This window comes from Rhinichthys klamathensis, unplaced genomic scaffold (assembly GCF_029890125.1).
Source record: "Rhinichthys klamathensis goyatoka isolate OS25496 unplaced genomic scaffold, OSU_Roscu_1.1 h1tg000059l_1, whole genome shotgun sequence".
In the NCBI taxonomy this organism is placed as follows: Eukaryota; Metazoa; Chordata; class Actinopteri; order Cypriniformes; family Leuciscidae; genus Rhinichthys; species Rhinichthys klamathensis.
Window position 1 is genome coordinate 4,305,643 of NW_026606604.1, and position 6,000 is coordinate 4,311,642.

The window sequence follows — 6,000 nt, forward strand, 5'->3', positions numbered from 1 at the left end:
ATCCTGACCACCGAAGTCCCTGTGTCACCTGTTTACATCTGCCTGTACTGCTTCACATCCATCATTAAATACTGTTTTACTTGCTATTGCTTCCAGCCGTTCTTCACACGCCATGACAGAACGATCTGACCAAGAAATGGAAGCAGCGAGTGCGACTCAGAGATCGATGGAGGAGTTTGTTCATCATAGCATCAGGAGAATGGATTCTCACCAGAAAGAGATCGGCGACACGGGCCGCGCAGTACAGGCTTTGGTGACGCAGGTGTCCGAGCTCACCCAGCAGATCCAACGCCTACAGGGTCCCACTGCGCCGCCCACACCTGCCGTTCCTCCCACACCACCTGAGCGACCCTCCCAGTCAGAGCCCCGCCTTCCGGTGCCTGAACATTATGCCGGTGAGCCAGCTTTCTGCAGAGCATTTTTGACCCGTTGCACGATGCACTTTGCTTTAGAGCCCCGCACGTTCGACACAGAACAGGCTAAAGTGGCGTTCGTCCTCACCTTACTGACTGGGAAGGCGGCGCTTTGGGGAACGGCGGTGTGGGAGAATCAACACCCATGCTGCGCCTCGTTCCAGACCCTCGCCGCCGAGATGTAGAATAGTGTTCGACAGGGCTGTCTCTGGAAGGGAGGCAGCCAGAAGACTGGCGGAGTTGCAGCAAGGAGAGAGATCGGTCTCCGATTATTCTATAGAGTTTCGGACCCTGGCGGCGGAGTGCGGCTGGAACGAGGAGGCGCAGTGGGATATGTTCCTGCATGGGCTGGCTGACCACGTCCAGAGGGAGATCTATGCCCTGGATCTACCCACCACTCTCAACGGGTTGGTCGACTTGGCTCTGCGGGTGGACAATCGACTGTCTAGGGTCGAGCGCCGAGTCCCGTCCGCCCGTTCCTTCGCAGGGACCGACCCGCCACGATCCAGCGGCAGGGACGTGGTCAGCCCCGTCTACGATCCCGAGCCCATGCAGGTGGGTCGAGCTCGGCTTTCCCGGGAGGAGAGGGAGAGGCGGAGATCCCAGGGCCTTTGCCTGTATTGTTGAGGAGCCGGACACTACGCGTACAACTGCCCGGTAAAAGGCCAAGCCCGATAGTAAGATTGAGGCTACTATCGGGTGGGATCTCCGCTAGGAAGACCTCATCATCGATTACATCTACCTCCACACTCCTTCCGGTAAGACTCAGGTGGTCAGTCCAACAGCACGACTGCCATGCACTTCTGGACTCTGGGGCTGAAGGTAATTTTATGGACCACACTTTTGCACAGAAGATTCAGATTCCCCTCAGACCCCTCACTCACAGAATTGCAGTTCACGCACTCAACGGACAAGAACTCCCCACCATTTCCCTTTGCACTGAAGACATTACCCTCACCACTTCCGGCAACCATTCTGAGACTATTTCATTCTACATCATGGACTCACCTCTTGCTCCCGTCGTCCTCGGACATCCCTGGCTCATCCTTCACAACCCCTGAGTGGACTGGCACCATAGATCAGTACTGGAGTGGAGCAAGGAATGTCATAAGTCTTGTCTCGTGTCTGCCTGTTCGTCTGTGCCTGTTTCTGTGTTTCAGGAGGAAGCAGCGGATTTGTCTAACGTGCCCGCGGAGTACCTGGACCTGAAGGAGGTGTTCAGTAAGTCTCGTGCTGCTTCTCTCCCTCCGCATCGTCCCTATGACTGTGCTATAGACTTACTGCCAGGTAAGTCTCTGCCGAAAGGCAAGTTATATTCACTTTCTATTCCAGAAAGGAAGGCTATGGAGAAATATATTTCTGATTCTCTAGCAACCAAGTTCATTCGCCCTTCCTCTTCTCCAGCGGGGGCGGGATTCTTTTTTGTGGGGAAGAAGGATGGTTCTCTGCGACCTTGCATTGATTACCGAGGGCTGAATAACATCACGGTAAAGAATACTTATCCTTTGCCGTTGATGTCTTCAGCCTTCGAGAGATTGCAGGGAGCATCCATCTTCACAAAATTGGATTTACGTAACGCTTATCATTTGGTTCGCATTAGGGAGGGGGATGAATGGAAAACTGCGTTTAACACCCCCAGGGGGCACTTTGAATATTTGGTTATGCCGTTCGGGCTGTCCAACTCCCCAGCAGTTTTCCAGGCACTGGTCAACGACGTGTTGCGAGATATGATCGATCAGTTCATATATGTCTACCTGGATGACATATTGATTTTTTCTTCTTCTCTCCAGGAACACGTGCAACACGTCAGACGAGTGCTTCAGAGGTTGCTAGAGAATGGGCTTTTTGTCAAGGCGGAGAAATGCGATTTTCATGCACAGTCGGTCCCTTTTCTAGGGTACATCGTCTCGTCTGAGGGAGTGCGGATGGACCCTGAGAAAATCAAGGCTGTGGTAGATTGGCCAAGCCCAGATTCCCGCAAGGCCCTGCAGAGGTTCCTGGGATTCGCCAATTTCTACCGGCGTTTTATTCGCAATTTCAGCCAACTAGTCGCACCTCTGACTGCCTTGACCTCCCCCAGAACGACGTTCAGGTGGTCAGACACAGCCGAAGCTGTGTTCTCCAAACTGAAAGGCCGCTTTGTTTCAGCCCCCATCCTTGTGGCCCCTGATTCATCACGTCAGTTCGTGGTGGAGGTCGACGCATCAGAGGTGGGAGTAGGCGCAGTTTTGTCCCAACGCTCTTCCACAGACGACAAGATGCATCCCTGCGCGTTTTTGTCTCATCGTTTATCTCCAGCCGAACGCAATTACGACATTGGTAACAGAGAGTTGTTGGCAGTTAAGTTAGCGTTGGAGGAATGGCGCCACTGGTTAGAAGGGTCGGGGGTACCTTTTATTGTCTGGACTGATCACAAGAATCTGGAATACATTAGAACCGCCAAAAGATTGAACTCCAGGCAGGCTCGGTGGGCATTGTTTTTCGGTCGTTTCGATTTTTCTCTTTCATACCGTCCGGGTTCCAAGAACATCAAACCTGATTCTTTATCCCGCATATTTGATTTTTCCGAACGCCCGTCTACTCCCGAGTGCATTTTGCCCGAGACTCTATTCGTTTCCACACTCACATGGGAGGTCGAATCGAGGGTCAAGAAGGCCTTAGAAGGGGTAACGCCTCCGCCCGGTTGCCCACCGAATCGCTTGTTTGTGCCGGAGGGATTACGGTCCGACGTTATCCAGTGGGGTCATAACTCCAACGTGGCTTGCCATCCAGGAGTTAATCGCACTAGTTTTTTAGTCAAGCAACGATTCTGGTGGCCACTCATGGCTCGCGACATTCACGATTTTGTTTTGGCTTGCTCGGTTTGTGCCACTGGTAAGACTTCCAATCGACCTCCTGACGGGTTACTTCAGCCGCTGCCGGTTCCTTCGAGACCCTGGTCCCACATCGCGCTAGATTTTATTACCGCCCTCCCGCCCTCTCAGGGTAACACAGTCGTTTTGACTGTAGTGGACCGGTTCTCGAAGGCAGCCCATTTTGTTCCCTTACCCAAATTACTTTCAGCTAAGGAGACAGCGGTTACTGTCGTAGATCACGTTTTTCGTTTACATGGCCTTCCGATTGACGTGGTTTCCGACAGGGGACCCCAGTTCGTGTCCAAATTTTGGCGAGAGTTTTGCAAATTACTAGGGGCGACTGTTAGTTTGTCCTCAGGGTTTCATCCCCAGAGCAATGGTCAGACCGAGAGAGCCAACCAGGATTTGGAGAGAATGTTGCGATGTTTGGTTTCCAAGAATCCTTCCTCTTGGAGTCAACAACTCTCCATGGTGGAGTACGCCCACAACACGTTGCCAGTGTCGGCTACGGGCCTATCTCCGTTTGAGTGTAGCGTAGGTTACCAGCCACCAATTTTTCCCAGTCTGGAATCCGAGGTCGCGGTCCCCTCCGCTCACGCCTTTGTTCAGAGGTGTCACCGCACCTGGACTAGAGCCTGTGAGACTCTACTCCAGGTGGGGGCGCGCACTAAGGCTAAGGCCGATCGCCACAGGTCGAAGCCTCCCGTATACGTCGTTGGTCAAAAAGTGTGGCTTTCAACCAAGAACATTCCTCTTCGCTCCGTATCTAATAAACTTGCTCCCAAATTTATTGGCCCGTTTACTGTCACCAAGATCATTAGTCCGGTGGCAGTCCGCCTCAAATTACCTCCCGCGTACAGGAGGATCCATGCCGCCTTCCATGTGTCTAAAATTAAGCCTGTGTTTCATTCTCACATTAATCCGCCTATCCCGGTTCCTCCCCCACCGCGACTCGTAGATGGGGAGACCACGTATTCGGTTAATCGTATACTGGACTCTAGGCGGAGAGGACGCGGATTTCAGTACTTGGTGGACTGGGAGGGTTACGGTCCGGAGGAGAGAAGTTGGGTGCCTGCTAGAGACATACTGGATCACTCCCTCATCGATGATTACAATCGACAGGGTAAGGAGTCTGGGAACGCAAGGAGGCGTTCTTAGGAGGAGGGGTACTGTCACGGTAGACGCATTCTCTGTTCCTTCTCGTCTCGTGTTTATGTTGTGGTATGAATGCACGTGTGTAGTGGGCGTGAGTGTATGACATCACCTGATCCACTTCAGCTGATTCCCATCCACTTCACCAGCTGCAATCACTCTCACCACTCTACTTATACTTACCGCTGTTCTATCATCTTTGTCAGATCGTTGTTTGATGTCGTTCGTGTTGGTGTTCCGGTGTCCAGTTCCTGCCTTGTGTTCCTGTTCTTCGTCTTCGTCGCTGGGTTTCGTCTGTCGTCTCATCGTCACCGCACTTCACTTCATCACGGATCCTGACCACCGAAGTCCCTGTGTCACCTGTTTACATCTGCCTGTACTGCTTCACATCCATCATTAAATACTGTTTTACTTGCTATTGCTTCCAGCCGTTCTTCACACGCCATGACAAGAACAAGCTGTTCTTCATAAAATCTGCAGTGCACAGATCAACGTTATGGTAATAATGTTCAGGAACAGTGTTAAAAATAAGTTTTAACCACTCTAAGTTCGTCAGCATTAGGAAGGTCAAACAAATGAGTTTTAGAAATGTTGTGGAAAAAACTGTCTCTTTGACATAGCGACAACACTGTCTTCTCTAATGCAGCTCAACCAGACCTTGTCCCCCTTTTTTCGTATTCCGTGGGCGGGGATTATTTAAACGAATACCATTGTGACTTCATAAGATCGGGAAAAATCTCGTTGTAGTCCAAACGAGCCGTTAGTTGTAGTTCTTGAAAAGGGGGATTCTGTTAAATAAAATATCTCACCTTTGGAGTGGACTTTGAGCTTTGTCACCTTGCAGATCTTTTTTTATACTCAAACAGCAACATTACACACTAACTAAAGTTAAAAAAGTGGAAAAACATAATAGGACCCCTTTAAGCACCGCAAATGGCGTAATCAAGTTAATCTCTCTAAGCTCTTAAAATACTTAAATATTTGTATTTATATGCATATTTTGCAATAAATGTAAAATATATTGTTTATATATATGTATATAATCAACATTTGTACATGAGAAGTTTTATATTTCTCCATCGTTTTTAATTTGATTATGCTGTTCGCAATGCTTCATGGGTTTGTAGTTCTTTCCCTCACCAAAGCCATTAAGTGCACAGTCTTTTACCTTTGTCATTTTGTCCGATTGTTGAAAACATTTTTTTGCTTCAAATCAAAGTTTCTGATGTTATGATTCACCTTGTAGCTGATTGGCTTGGTTCATGGTGTATACCTCTTTAACAAAGACTTTTAAAAAAAACCCTATGTAGGAAAAAACGAATGGAAAAAATACTTCCGGAAAAAGCGCTGCTGGAAAAGTGGGGGGGAACTGTTGAACTCTATTGCTTTCTTTTTTCTCTACAAATGGCATTAAAAAGAGGTGCTTAACCTTCAGAAAATGCTAGCTGTTAACCTGAGAATTCCAAACTAAATATTCTACAAAAATGATTTTTCAAAGTTGTAAAGGAATATTATTTGTTTTACATGAAAATACAATATCACTCTTTCTACATCAAAATTTCATGTTTAATTCATTGTCA